Source organism: Pezoporus occidentalis, unplaced genomic scaffold, assembly GCF_034315485.1.
Source record: "Pezoporus occidentalis ecotype Australia unplaced genomic scaffold, CSIRO_AGI_Poc_V1 ctg271, whole genome shotgun sequence".
Taxonomy (NCBI): Eukaryota; Metazoa; Chordata; class Aves; order Psittaciformes; family Psittacidae; genus Pezoporus; species Pezoporus occidentalis.
Window position 1 is genome coordinate 181,092 of NW_026914622.1, and position 15,738 is coordinate 196,829.

Consider the following 15,738-nt stretch of genomic DNA (forward strand, 5'->3'; position numbering starts at 1 on the left):
TGAGAAAGGGGCAAGTTTGTCAGGCAAAGGAAAAAGCAAGAAAAACAGGAGGAATAGAAACATAAGTTAGATAATAAGGGCAAGAGGTATGAGAGCCCACAACAGTCTGTTGGAGTCTTTTGACTTAGAGCAGGCTTATTTAAAACAGAAAATAAAATACCTCCTTTTTGTCAAGAATCACATTTACCCCCACTGCAAACTTTCCTAATTGCTTCTTGAAATTGCAGCTATGCTAAATTTGAATTATACTGCATATCATAAATAACTGTATTAAAAGAATGCCATCAATTAATTGAGCCCTAGTTGGAAAATAAATGCATGGTTTTACTGTGTTTTTTTTTTGCTTCCATAAATACCTTAATGTGACTATTAATGCACTCACAGCTGTTTTGCTGACCTGATTCATTACAGTATCACAGTGACTCTGCTATTTGACAGAAAAAAAAAAAACAAAAAAACAATCCCATGTCCAAGGTGATAAGCAAAAGCAGCAATGAAACAGGAATGAATCTCATGAAGGGGATTCAGTTTCCAGTCATCTAATTTCTAAAAGAACTGCAAATATATGACCTGTCTGTAGCAGGGAGAAAAGATGCTGAGTAAAAGAGGCATTATTAATAGGAAAGAATCAGTGACATCTACTTAAAGCAACTATTAATTTAGCCCTTTATTTTTCACTTCCTATATCATAGTGGAATAAGCCATTTAAAATTCCCCTTCACCTGTGCCAAATTCAGTATTACCGTTTCCTGAGTTCAAGCTGTTTGTTCTACTGACAGATTTATTTCCTTTCACAGTTTTTATCTGAAATGGCCATAAAGTCATCTGTTCTACTGCTAATAGGCCATGAAATTCCTTGTATGAAAAAAGTATAAAGAATAATTGAAGGCTTAGAGGACTCAGACTTATTCTGATGGTGTTCCTGAGCTAAGTTGTTCATATGTTTATTATTCTAATGTAATTAAAGCTGTCCATTAGGTTATGTACATTTCCCACAAGTGAGTTTCAGTTTCGTCATTAAGGGAAAGCCCATTCTCCAACTAGAGGAGAAAAGTATTTTTATGATTTAACACATTGCAATGAAAAGATGCAGGAAATTTGCAGGATGTGATAAACATAATATGTTAAAAATTCTAAGATAGTTGACTCATCAAAAATGTGCCTTGGGTGAACTCAGGGCAAAGAGGGTGATGAACAGGCTTTGCTGTTTTCTGGATTATCAAGTTGACACTTGATGATCAGCTTTCTGGTTTCTAATGGGCTTACAGGCAGTACAAAGAACCAACATCCAGCCAATTGCATTTTTCAGCTAAAATTCAGCACTTAGGGAAAAGCAGAGAAATTTGGGGAAGAGCGGGAAAAAAAAAAGAAGGTAAAGAGTGTCTCAGTTATTGAAATCTAAACAATGGCATTGTCTGTGGTGGTGTTCCACTTACAGCTAGATGAATTTGCAGCAAAGAAAGGTGTATTTGAGTTGGTTATTCTTAAGGAAGAATTCCCTCTATTTTAATTATACTTTTATGGCAATAGACATCTCTTATTAGATTTGTGCATTCTTACATAAACTTAGAACATATCACTGATGGTAGTAACAAATGGAAGGCAGCCGTTTGTTGGGGAGACATTCAGAAGCATTAAATTACCCCGAATATAAGGAACTGAAAGAGGATTTAGTTAATGCACCTGTCCTAAGTTTACTTGATCTAAAAAGACGTTTTTATTTGTTTGTAAATGTAGATGAGGGTACCGGGTATGGGGTTTTGGCACAGGATTGGGCCAGACGGGAAAAACCTCTAGGATATCTATCAAAATTGTTAGATGCAGTCAGTAGAGGATGGCCAACCTGCTTACAAGCCGTGGTGGCCACTGCGCTTCTGGTAGAAGAAGCCAGAAAAATCACATTCAGGGGGGAATTAAAGGTATTATCACCCCACAACATTCGGGGAGTACTACAGCAGAAGGCTGACAAATGGATTACTGATACTAGGCTCCTCAAATATGAAGGAATTCTAGTTTCTTCTCCTAAATTGGAATTAGAAAGTACGAGCCTCCAAAACCCCGCTCAATTTTTATATGGGGAACTGGCTCAAGAATTATCACGATTGTATACGTAATATAGAGGAACAAGTAAAAATACGTCCAGATTTGGAGGAAGAAGAATTAATAGGAGGCGAAAAATTCTTCGTAGATGGTTCTTCAAGAGTGATAGAAGGGAAAAGGAAGTCAGGATATGCCATTAAAGACGGGAAAAACTTTAGTGTTGTGCAGTCGGGACCCCTGAACCCCAGTTGGTCCGTGCAAGCATGTGAGCTATATGCAGTATTACAGGCCTTAAAACTATTGAAGAATAGACGGGGCACGATATATACAGACTCTAGATATGCATATGGTGTAGTACATACTTTTGGAAAAATTTGGGAGGAAAGGGGATTGATAAATTCTCAAGGAAAAGGCTTAATTCATGAAGAGCTAATAATTCAAATCCTCCAGGCCCTGAGAGAACCTGAAAGCATTGCGGTAGTCCATATAAAAGGACACCAAAAAGGAACAACCTTTGAGATAAGAGGAAACAATTTAGCAGACATGGAGGCAAAACGGGCAGCTCTGGGGGTTGTAAAAATAATGCCAAACTCCTCTATGGAGTCTGAAAAAATAAATGATGCACATAAATTTACTCAAGTAGAAAAAGAAAAATTGACTAAAATGGGTCTAGAAGAACAACAAGGAAAATGGAAATTAGAAGATGGGAGACAAGTTGTCCCAAAGACTTTAGCTCGCTAAATTATGGTGAGAATACATGAAAAAACACATTGGGGAACCCAAGCCCTTGTCGACCAATTTGCCATGCAGTATATGTGTATAGGAATATATGATATAGCAAAGGAAATAGTAAGATCCTGTTTAACTTGTCAAAGGGTAAACAAACAACATCAACGAAAAACAATTCCAGGAGGTCGCGAGTTAGCTGTAAGACCCTTTTCACGAATACAGATTGATTTTACTGAAATGCCTAAGAGTGGTAACTACAAATACCTCTTAGTGATGGTAGATCATCTAACCCATTTTGTAGAGGCATTTCCCACCTCCCGGGCAACGACACGAACTGTGGTAAAAATTCTTTTAGAACTTATAATTCCAAGATATGGAATTGTTGAAGCCATAGACTCAGACAAAGGCCCACATTTTACTTCAAAGGTAATTAGGGAAACAATGAATCAACTGGGCATAAAATGGGAATATCACACCCCTTGGCATCCCCAAAGCTCAGGACGGGTTGAAAGAATGAACGGAGAAATCAAGAAACAATTAACTAAAATCATGATAGAAACAAAACTCTCCTGGGCTAAATGTCTACCACTAGCTTTGTTAAACATCAGAACACAACCCAGGTCCGATTTGGGAGTTTCTCCCTTTGAAATGTTACATGGTATGCCTTATAATATGGAAATGCCAGTTGAACATCCAGTAATTGAAGACATAATGTTGAGACCATACCTAATTCATCTAACCAGACGAAGAGAGGAGTTACGTAAACGAGGTATGATATCTCAACGACCTCCGTTAAATATGCACATTCATTCTATAAAACCAGGAGATAAAGTACTAATTAAAACTTGGAAGGAATCCCCACTAACCCCTCGTTGGGAAGGACCCTATCTTGTTTTACTCACCACAGAAACCGCCATCCGGACAGCAGAGAAGGGTTGGACTCATGCGAGCCGTGTAAAAGGACCTATCAGAGACTTGGACCAGTCTTGGGAAGTTGTGAGCCCACCTGGAGATCTGAAAGTCACCCTCAAGAAGGTTTAAATGGACATAAAGGGGACTGGGATATGTAATAACAATAATAACATTTTGAGATCGGTGTGAAATCGGTTGTCTGTAAGAGTGCCAAGAACGGTGGTAATCGAATATGTTAAGTTATATATATAAATTGAATATATTAAAATATTAGTCCAAAAGGAACCAGGTAAGGGAACTGTATAAACGGAGGCAAACACCCGAAAAAGCACTCCCTCTCCTGAAGACTACCCCTGCTACCGAGAAGATGTTATCCCTCGTGGCTCGAAGCAACCGAGTCGACGAGTGAGGTAGAGAGGTAAAATACTGTGGAGAACTGACTCTTGTCATTAGAGCTATACGGGAGTACTGGAAGAACCGCCTCAATGCCCACAGGGACTTGAAAGTCCCGTATAAAAAGTACATCCAAGGTTCTAATTGGAGGGATAATATTGATATAATTGATCCAAAACTATTAACAACAAAAAAAAAATGGAAAAGATTCCACCCTTTTTGGCACATCCTAGACATACTGCTTATTCTATTTATAATATGTATACCACAAACACGGGCTAAGGGAATGAACTACCAACCTCACCAACTGTTTAAGTGGACCTTACTCCGGTTATCGCAACCCAAATAACACCGGGAGAACCAAGCTTTAATGCTACCCTATGTCAGCTTGTCCCGAGACCCCAATGCTGGGAATACCTGGGATTCTATATGTGCCCTAGTTCAAATCCTGGAAAGGGATATTGTAACTACCGTAATCAATATTACTGCAGTTATTGGGGTTGTGAGACTATAGCCCCTGGTTGGATACCAGGTAGTGGTATAGACAGGTACCTAAAGGTTCAGTGGGGTCCATATGGGTGCAGACCACTACAGGGGTGGGGAGGATGTGGAAACTGCAAATACCTCTTCTTAAATGTCACCAGCCCTGAAGACGTAGGATGGATAATTGGAAGAGTGTGGGGAGTGAGGTATACGGAACCAGGGACAGATAAGGGCAGTTTAATTCTCATAAAAAAGGAAGTGGTCCCAAATGATCCACTGCCGGTAGGCCCTAACCAGATACTAACCGATGATTTGACTGAAGGAACAATGGATAGTACAACAAGAATTCCTAAAATAGACAATATAACGATAACTTCAGAAATTAAGATTACTCGAGTCACCCAAACTCCTGATGAAACCCTTGGGAATAACCCAACCCCTGATGAAACCCCTGAAATTAATCCCCTTTGGAAGTTAATGCATGCTAGTTACTTGGTGTTGAACAAAACCAATCCAAATCTTACAGAACACTGTTGGTTGTGTTATGGGGTGAAACCACCCTTCTATGAGGCTGTTGGAGTAACTAAGAAACCTAAACACCTAAATGGTACTAATCTGGCACAGTGTATGTGGGACACAGAAGAACCAGGAATCACCTTAACCCAAGTGATGGGAAAAGGCCTGTGTATAGGTAGAATTCCAGAACACAAAAAGAGGTTATGTGCCAATACTGATAAAATAGGGTCAAAAAGACCCGAGAAACCTGCAAAATGGTTAGTACCAGCTGATAACACCAAGTGGGTTTGCTCCGCTATAGGAGTTACACCTTGCCTGTCATTAAAACTTTTTAATGAATCCTCAGACTTTTGTATTCAAGTAACAATAGTCCCTAAAATTTTTACCACCCTGAGAACTTTATTTAATGCATACATTACTCAGGGACACCACCTGACTAAACAAGAGCCAATCATGGCATTAACAATAGCCACTTTAATGATCTTGGGGGGCGTGGGAGTAGGCACAGGAGTAACCTCATTGATACAACAAAGCCAAGAATTTAAAGCACTGAGGATAGCAGTAGACGAAGACCTGGTAAGAATTAATCAATAACGGCCTTAGAAAAGCCCATTAGATCGCTGTCAGAAGTGGTCTTACAAAACCGAAAAGGACTAGATTTAATGTATTTACAACAAGGGAGGGGTATGTGCAGCACTTAAGGAAGAGTGCTGTGTATACACAGATCACACAGGGGTGGTACAGGATACTATGACCAAATTATGAGAAGGACTGGAAAAAAGAACGAGAGGCACAACGCAGCTGGTATGAATCTTGGTTTAGTCAGTCCTCCTGGCTTACAACCTTACTGTCAACAATAGCAGGTCCCCTGATATCAATTATATTGGGATTAACATTTGGACCATGTATTTTTAATAAAATATTAGAAACTGCACGAGGTAGACTCGAAGCAGCTCACCTAATGCTGATAGGAACGAAATATGAACCTGTAGAACAAGAAAATTCATTGCTGTTAAACCAAGATGTGTTACAACGATTTGATGAACAAAAATGATGAAAAGAAAAAGGGGGGAATTGTAATGTGTGGGGTTTGTTCATCAAGAAGTTTGGGGGAAGGGAGGCTCTCTGTGGCTGTCGTTATGTGAAACAATACTCCTTTTGACTCTGTAACTGTTGTACTCTGTAGGTAATGGGGGGAGGTCAGTTGTATTGTTGCGCGGGATTGTGAGAGAGAAAAGGGGGCTGGGTGGCTCGAAGTGGTGTCTTGTTGCAACGCTTGAGGGGAGGGGGCTGCGACGGTGAAGAGGCTGCCAGTGGACGCTTCTCGAAGCCTCTGGCAGCTTCTCGAAACTTCCCGAAACTTCTCAGTAATGAGACCCCTGCAACAAAGGGAACCAATGGGGAAGAGCCATGTCAACATCCGAGTGAGGAGGGGCGACAGGATTGGCCGGGGCCTTGAACCGGAGAAGATAAAAGGACCGCCTCCCAGGGACCGCGTGTGCGCGTCTTGGGCGGAGCGGAGGGCTCCCCGGCGCACCCAGCGCTGTTTTATCTGCTATCGCTTACTCAGTTTAATAAAATTTATACTTTAAACCAAAATTGGCTAGAATATTGATAACTCTTAAATTCAGTCCTATACCTTTGAGTTTTCTTCTATTAATTACTAAGCATTACCCCTCTCAGCTATGTTCTGTTATTACATACCACATTTTTGCCTAAGGTTAAAAACAGAAACCAGCTCAGTGACATTTTTATGAACAGTATTCAAGTTCTCTCATACTCAGGACTGTTTCTGGGGGGTTGGGATTTTTCTCCAAGTCGTTAAGTCTTACCAGTCTTTATCTCGGTACTTCTCTAAGCCAGCAGCATTCCAAAAGCACGTATCAGTGCAACTACTTCAAAGAGCTGTCACGCAAATCGCTAAGGCATACAAGCAGCTAACTGGAGACGCCGAGCCCATTTCTCTGAGGCACAAGGTTTCTAGGCTAGACACAGCCACAGAAAAACCGGGTTCGCGACCCTGTTTCTCCCAATTCAGCCTTGCTCCCCAGAGAGTGGGGCTGATATTCAGAGGTCAGCGCCGGTCGCTTGCCAGAGTTCAGGCTTTGCGGCAGCTCCGTGCAGCTGCTCTGCTCCAGGAAAACAAGGCTGCTCCACACCGAAGTGTGAGCACTGCCTGGGTCCTCGTCCGCAAGTAAGGGATGAAGGGAAGAAGACAAAAAACAGCCAGCAGGAAGCACTGCCGCCAGCGATGTAAATGGTAAAGCTGTACTTTACTGCCTCGGAGGCACTTACGCTCTTGCTTCCACGGCACACCTCGGCTTCAGCTGGGCAGCCCCGCGCAGCAGCCCGGGCACACGCCCCAGGACCAGCCGGCCTCTGGCTGCCACAGCGACTTGCACCCCTCGGCGGGCGGCCCCTGCACGGTCAGGAAGCACCTCCAGCCGCCCCCGACAGAAAGCCCGAGCAATGCCCGCAAGCGGGCCGGTGAGGGCGGGCCCAGCCGCGGGGAACGTGGATCCGAGCGGACACCCGTCAACCCCCAAACCCTCACCTCAGCCGGGTACCCGCGGCCGAGGCCCCTGGGCCTCCCTGCGACACCCCCGCTCCGCTACTGCTCCTCCACAGCGCCGCTTCCCCGGCCAGCCCCCCACGCCCCCTCACCGCAGCCCCAGCCGGTCCCCCGGGCCAAACAGCTGCTGCTCCCCCGGCGCGGAGGAGACTGGCCTTGTACCCATCGGCCCTGCTGCCCCGCCTGCAGCCCCACCCCCGACACTAACGGCTGCCGCCGTCGCACCGCCCCCCGGTCCCGCCCTGTCAACCACCGCCCCTAACGGCCACCGCCTCGCCCAGGCCGCAGCCCCGGCCTGTGGGCAGAGCGCTAGGCCGCGGCCGAGAGACCCGGCACCAGCAGGGGAAACTCTTGATTGAACCTGAACCTGGTCCTGGCGGAGTTCTGCAGCGCTGGCGGTGCTCAACTGCGCTGAAAACAGTGATTGTGTGAGGAAGGAAAACCTTAAAACAGCACACACTCATCGCTGGGAGGGCACTAGTTAATGATAAAAAAGAGAAAAAGAAGTCCCTGTAATGTTTTGAGTGACAGTGGGTGAAGCCAAAGAAACCAGGATGCGGGGAGGCTGCTACAGAGTGCAGGTGGCATCATGATACTCTGCACCTGCACCCCCAGTCAAGAGAGAAGGCTCTGACAGGAACATGGATCACAAGCTGCTGAGCCTGAAGTGAATATGAGAGGAAGCGGGCGTGGAACAGAGAGAAGGTTATAAAGGAGGAAGAGGCTGGCCCACAGGCCAGCTGCAGGAGCCGAGCAAGGGAGACAGGTACACAACAGCAATGTTTAGGCAAAGCCAGCTGCCTTAGAGGCAGGGCTTCAAAATGCTCAAAGAGCTGCATGTAGTCAGCATTGGATTTAGCATGCTGCACCAGAGCTGAGGGGTACCTTCAATGTGATAACAGGTCACCTGCAACTGGATTTGCCATGTAAGTTTGGGAATGCCTCTTTCCAAAACTTTCACCTGCTAGCAGTTGTTTTCATGTGTACAGGTTAAAGACTCTATGTTAGTTTTAGCAAGAAATACTTGACTTGCTTAAAATCAGCAACAGAGACAGAGCAGCTGAAATAGTCCTGTGAACATAATATTTTAGCCATTAAAAATATGAAATGCTTACTCTCCTGCCCTCATCCCCATCAGCCTATTTTGAACAAGTTAAGTGGTCTTGCTTCTATTTTCCTCCTCTTTTCCCCACATTACACTGGTGATTACTTGATAGAGATGGAAAACAGAAGTCCAATAGGCACCAGTGTCAGTCAAGAATTAAAAGCCATCTGTCTGTATAAGCAGAACAATAAAAGACCAAATAAAAGGACATTGCCACACCATAGAAGGGAATGGAACAGGCAATTATGAATATGAGAAAGCAGGTGAGAAAGGTCACCTGCTAGCAAAAGAATAGCTACTCCATGTGCTTGAGACTCTCAGTATCTGTGAGTAAAGCCAGAGAATAAAATACCAAAAGGGCACAATGAAGAGAGGACAAGTAAATGAAGTCTACCCCAGGTAGCTCAGCACTACAAGACAGCTGTGGAGTGGTTCTTGAAAACACAAGTTCTACTAATAGCAAGTGCATTTGCCTTTAATTGTAAGTTGAAGGGGCTGTAGGAGCTAATGATGGAAGGAAGAAAAGAGAGTTCAAGCTGTAGGATTTCTCAGTATGTCCTATTTCTTCTCAGGTCCCACAGCCTCTATACATACAAGCATTGGTAATCCCCTCAGCTTATTTTCCACAGATTTCCCACACCAGGAAACACGCTGCAAGTTTTCAAGGGACTGGAGAACTTCAGCTGGTGTAACAAAAATGGTCAGGAAGAGACATCGCAAAGTCTGCTGCTTGAATGCAGTTCAGCAGAATGCTAACGAAACAGCCCTGGCTGCTAGACTGTTCCTCACAACCCTACATTGAGAATTTTTTAGGCTTGTGTAATGGATTATTGCTTTCAGCTCAACACATGAACAGTTTCAACACAATGTGCCACATATTTTACATTTTCCAGGGCATCCTACATGATCATGGGCTTCTCAGTTTTCACAGACAAATTCTAGAGTGTTGGAAGTTAGAGGTTATAACTGGTTTCATTTGGGCATCCTGAACACAATTTTCCTCTATTTTTTCCTTTGTTACTGATGTCTTGCACATTATGAGAAAGAGCAGCTGAGCTGGTTTTGGCTTGGGTTAATTTTCATCATAGTAACTAGTATGGGGCTGTGTTTTGGAAAACAACGTTAGTAACACAGGGATGTTTTCATTACTGCTGAGCAGTGCTTGCACAGAGCCAAGGCTTTTTCTGCCTCTCAGCCCACTAGCGAGCGGCTGGGAGTGCACAAGGAGTCAGGAGGGGACACAGCTGGGATAGCTGACCCCAGCTGATCCAAGGGATATTCCAGACCATATGGTGTCACGCTCAGCATGTAGAGCTGGGAGAGGAAGAAGGAAGGGGGGACATGTGGTGTAATGGTGTTTGTTTCCTGTTATGCATGATTGAGCCTTGCTTTTATGAAGATGGCTGAAGCCTTGCCTACAGATAGGAAGTTGGGAGTGGATTCCTTGTTTTGCTTTGCTTCTGTATGTGCCTTTTGCTTTACTTATTAAGCTGTCCTGATCTCAACCCATAAGTTTTCTCACTTTTACTTTTCCAATTCTCTTGTCCCACCAGGGCAAAGTAAGCAGCAGCTGTGCAGTACTTAGTTACCAGCTGGGATTAAATCAGGACATCAGGTAAACAGGATCTTGGCAAGGAAAAAATGGGATAGACTGGAGCAGTTGCAAATCTCTCACATTCACAAATTTTAACAGAAACAACCTAGGCTGTGCACGAAAGCATCCTCTGAGAAATCCTGAAGCAGTCCCCACTCGGACAACAGGCACAATTATGCAGGGAGGCATGTTCACTCCATTGGTCTTGATGCTCCCAGACCAGAGAGCATGCTGGATTACAAGACTTGCGACAGTCATATACACCTTTCCAGATCCACATGTTATGATAAGACTATCACAAAGGACTTGGGGGTGTTGGTTGATGAGGAAATGAACATGAGCCAGCTTCAGTGTGTGCCCACAGCCCAAAAAGCCAAACGTATCCTGGGCTGCATCAAAAGGAGTGTGACCAGCAGGTCGAAAGAGATCCTGACCTTCTACTCTGCTTTTGTGAGACCTCACTGGGAGTACTGTGTGCAGTTCTGGTGGTCTCAACATAAAAAGGACATGGAACTGTTGGAACAAGTCCAGAGGAGGGCCACGAGGATGATCAAGGGGCTGGAGCACCTCCCGTATGAAGATAGGCTCAGAAAGTTGTGTCTGTTCAGCCTGGAGAAGGCTGCGTGGAGACCTCATAGCAGCCTTCCAGTATCTGAAGGGGGGCTATAAGGATGCTGGGGAGGGACTCTTCATTAGGGACTGTAGTGATAGGACAAGGGGTAACAGGTTAAAACTTGAACAGGGGAAGTTTAGATTGGTTATAAGGAAGAAGTTCTTTACTGTAAGGGCGTTGAGGCACTGGAATCAGTTGCCGAAGGAAGTTGTGAATGCTGCATCCCTGGTGATGTTCAAGGCCAGGTTTGACAGAGCCTTGGGTGATACAGTTTAGTGTGTGGTGTCCCTGCCCATGGCAGGGGGGATGGAACTAGATGATCTTAAGGTCCTTTCCAACCCTAACTATTCTATGGTTCTATACTCTTATACAGAATTAAAAGGAGGTTTTCAACCAGTCAAAAGAGAAACTCAGCTCCTAACATATGTAAGGATTTCACCCCATAAATTTAAAAATAACTAATTCCATTTGAACAAAAGTGGGTCTGTCCACTAGATGTATCCCTTTATCTTCCAACTCTAACTAAAGATTTTAATGTCTGATCTTATTACAAGCATGGATTGGAAACAGAGACAAGAGGGACCTTCAACCTGATCTCCTGAAGTGTCATGGTTACTAATCCTAAAAATCTACAGCATTTAAACCTAACAGTACAGCTTTAATGGCTTTACTCCAAGATTAGTCTTTTAAGTCCTGAAGACACTTTAGCTATGCCTATTTCCGTCTTTCAAATATCTCCACAGAAGAGCAAGAAGAGTCTCACTAACCCTAGCTAACTTCTTTGGCATAATGAAGTGGAAACACATAGTAGAGTTAAAACTACCACTAACCTCCCTGTGTCAAGTAAAAGTTAAACAAAACAAAGTTTTGGGGTTTTTTGGGGGGGTTGTTTGGTTTTTGGTTTTTTTTTTTTTTTTTTTTTTTTTTTTTTTTTTTTTGAGGGGGGTAGGTGTTGGTTGGTTGGGATTTTTGGTTTTGGGTTGGTTTTTTTTCAATTTTGGAATTACTGTCCTGCAGTAACCCCCAACTTTCCTAGAATGCCTGAGTTGCTGGACTGTTTGTTAAAGCTGAAATACATTCAATTAATCTTCATTTAAACACACATCAGGTATCTGACCAAACCAAAATAGAAGAAGAGGGAAAAACATGCTTTGCGATTATATTTCCTTTGATAAGCCCACAGCCTTAATCCTATTTCTAGAAAGCTCTGTACAGAATACTGCCACATCTTTTAATTTAAACACAGTAGGGAATTAAGAACATGGAAGATAGGGCCACTGACATAAACAAAGGACTGCAAATCACGAATATCAGTTTTGGTGGTATTTTCTACTGATCAATTTGGGTATAAATTTCAAGTATTCTTCCACACTTTTACTGTCTTCAACACTGAAACAGTGGGCCATTAAGCTGTAAAAAACTGTAAAAAGTGAGGAATGCTAATGCTTACCTTGTCATCACTGGTTTGTATTTCTAAACTTTCTATCTCTAAAAGAGCCCTCCAATTGCAAGACATTATTAGCTGTAAGAGTCAGGCCAAAGCACAAGTTAATTTCAATAAACGTACAAATAATTTATTTAAATTTCAAAACTCAGAGGTACAAACAAAATATTTAAGAAACAAATCCAGAAATGTAAACACTTACAGAAAATATACCAACTATACCAATTTAACTATCCACCATTCTTCACAGAAAATAGTGAGAAGTAGAAAGAGAAATCAACACCTAATCATTTTTCAGATTCTAGTTTAGAGGTACAACACTACTGTGAAAGACTCAACAAAATCTAGTTCAGTAGAATTATGCTACAAGTGAATTTGTCCCACATACTTGTACATGTAATGAAGCCAGAAAGGTAGTTTCTTATTGCGAGTGTGGCACTTACTAGGAGATAAAGCACCCTTCCTGATAAACACTATTTTATGCTTTTGCAAGTAAAGGATTCTGTGCTTTTTTTCCATTACTGACATAAAGAAAGCACTTAAAAATAGAAAGCCTCAACTTTCTGGCAGGCGTATAGAAAGCAAGTGTTTTCTCTTGTCCTAGAAAGCCAAACTGGGAAAAAAAACCCAACCTGTAACTATCAAAAAAAGACTTCATGAATACTTCATTCTTATTTATTTGGTTGACACAGTCCTCAAGAAAAAAAAATAAAAAAAAAATTAATAGAACAGGAAAGAGCCTCTCTCCCACTAGCTAAAAGCAGGTGAACTGAGCAGGTTTTTTTACATCATATTGTCATTCAGACACGCTCCTGAACTATCCTCTCAGGAAAAAGTGTATCTGTGAGAGACGCGTTGTAACTTCAAGTCCAGTTAAAAAGTAGCCACATAGTCTCAAAGGAATGTAGCAATATGTTTGATGAACAAAAATTGAAGATACAAATAGAAATTTAAGATTGGAGTTCTTGAGACAATATATACGACTTCATAAAAGCCAGGACCAACTTGCAAGCAGGTACAATGAGATACAAACATTATTCAGGAAAAAACCCCCAAACTTGTTTTTTTATATACGCGCAGACTGGCTGCTAAGCGTATTATTTAAATTGCTGCATACAATCAGTAGAATCTACGGTTGTTTAAGGAACTTGACTATAAACAGTTAGGCTTCTGCAGTTTATTCTAACAAGGAATTCCTCAAGTATTTGCTGAAAGATATTTGTGTTTTAGAAGCAACAAAATGAATTTTTCAGTCTTAATGTCTTCTTGCTTTCTAGCAAGAAATTTCTTCTGGAGATGTAAATATGATAAAACCCCAGTTTAGACAGCCAGTTCACAAAGACTCAAGCAGGACCCTACTTCTTTTAAGGGAATGAAAGCAGAGCTAGGGCAATATTCAGTCCCTTTCAAAAATTCCATCCTTGCCACACACTCTTTGCTTATAAAATAGCACCACACAGGAATAGTCACAAAACGAAACCCAAAACACCCACCACCAAAACAAAATCCAACCAAAAAAAAACCCAAACCAACCCCACCAAAACACAAACACCACATCACAGTTGCTGCTTTCATTCAGAATTTAAATTTCCCGTTCATTTAAATGACATATTTTGGTACTATAACCAGTTGTGACCATTAAGCTCAGCTCATGGAAGAGGCAGAAAGAGAAGTTTACTTGCTGTTGTTAATAAGGCATTGCTCTGTGGTATTCTTTTGTAATGAAGTTACCTAACACAGAGGAGATAATATAAACAAAGTACCTTAAAGTAAATGTGAAATACAAAATGTGAACAGGCCTGCTTTCATGATATTCTTCTACCTTTCCAAATATCATCTAGAAAAGCATCTATCAAATATTTATATTGCATGCAGTAGAAAAAAATGCATTCTTCATTACACGAAAGACTAAAATGTATAAACTATAAAAATAATTGGGAGAAAACTGGAATAGCAATCATAAAGCAGCTGGTATTACCATCACAGACTAAACCTGAAAACACATAAATGCATTTCCACCTTCCTCCAGGTCCTTACCTTTAGGAAATAAAGCAAAAGTAATTTCTGCCATAGACTAGCTGAAAAAGGTTTGCATGTGCCAGCCACCTCATCTGGGGCAAAACTATTTGCGTGGCACAGTTTAAATAGTTAATCTGAGCTATATTTAGCCAATTTTTCTGAAGAGAATTAAAGAAGTGCTTGAACTGTACTCACAGCAGAGCTGACAACGCCGCTTGAGAAATAACCGTTAGAAATCTCTTGCCAACCCTGGACAAAAATACAACAGACAAGCTTTCCTTCTGCAAAGTACAGTCTTCTGATGACTATGAAGCCTTGCAAAAGGAAAATGCTGAAAGACATACGATATTAAAAGAGGAAAAATTCAGACATGGATTTTCATATGATAGGTCTTCTAATTCCTTTATGAAATTTCCATCATCTCCAAAGGGAGCTGGGCATCCCTATCCAGGTAAAAGAATATTATATACATAGATTAGGAAAACTTGTACGGACAATGAAGAATAAGTGTTAAGCCATATATTAAACTATGACATTTGCATATCATGATTTGAGAGCTCAAAACAGACTGGGGGGGGGGGGGGGGGGGGGGGGAGGGGAAGCCATTTTTAAATACCCATCCAGTTTGATTCCTTATTCTTCCACGCTATCCCCCATTATATCTTTCCCTGAATGTATTTTAATGGTCAGGATGAAAATGTTTTGCGTATATACAAACTAATTACATGTAAACCTGTAAAAACTACTACCAAACTTCATAATTCTTTGTGATTTCTGTATATTTTGGCAACTCATCTTCTATATATTCAAGGTTTCAGAACATCAGAAAATCATATTGCACAGCTTCCCCAAAGGTGTATGATAAAGCTGATTATATGTTTGTACACATTTTGCTGTACCTTCATAAAAATCGCTTTTGGATATGCTGGTTACAAGTTAAAAAAAAGCCAACAGTTGACTTTGTCATCAGTTAAAATAAGTCACCTTGTGTTTGTGTATGCACAACCTTAACAAAAGAGGAAATATCTAGAAACATCTAGGGCTTCCATAAAAAATTGAGTTTTACCAAGTTTTCCCCCTTAGACATCTCCAAAATTAAAGTTGTGTCTCCTCTAATTCTCCAGCAGAAGTGACAATAATACAAAATAGCAAAATATACATGGTCCCTCAGTAAGTGAAACATTTTTATCCAGCCAGTGGTCTAGTTTCTGCCAAGTCCTGCATGTGCTAATACAGCACTATGCCACAAAAAAAACTTACTGGTTTATTCCACCTGACCACTGCCACAAAGAGGCCTGTTTCACAGACAGAAACAATT

At 41.8% G+C, this 15,738-nt stretch overlaps 1 protein-coding gene across 3 annotated transcripts in view; it reads right to left on the reverse strand.

Moving 5' to 3' along the window:
• The window catches only part of NXPE3 (neurexophilin and PC-esterase domain family member 3), a 480,868-nt gene that overhangs the window by 30,975 nt on the left and 434,155 nt on the right, over positions 1–15,738 (reverse strand). Inside the window, exon 1 of one of the 3 annotated variants that reach the window (XM_062624794.1) lies at positions 8,761–8,943. The exons of 1 other annotated variant lie outside the window; for it this stretch is intronic. The gene's annotated coding sequence lies outside the window, so the exon portion shown is untranslated. Of the gene's footprint in view, positions 1–7,737; positions 7,809–8,760; positions 8,944–15,738 lie in introns of those variants that run through there. One more of the 3 variants, XM_062624793.1, reaches the window with a different exon arrangement.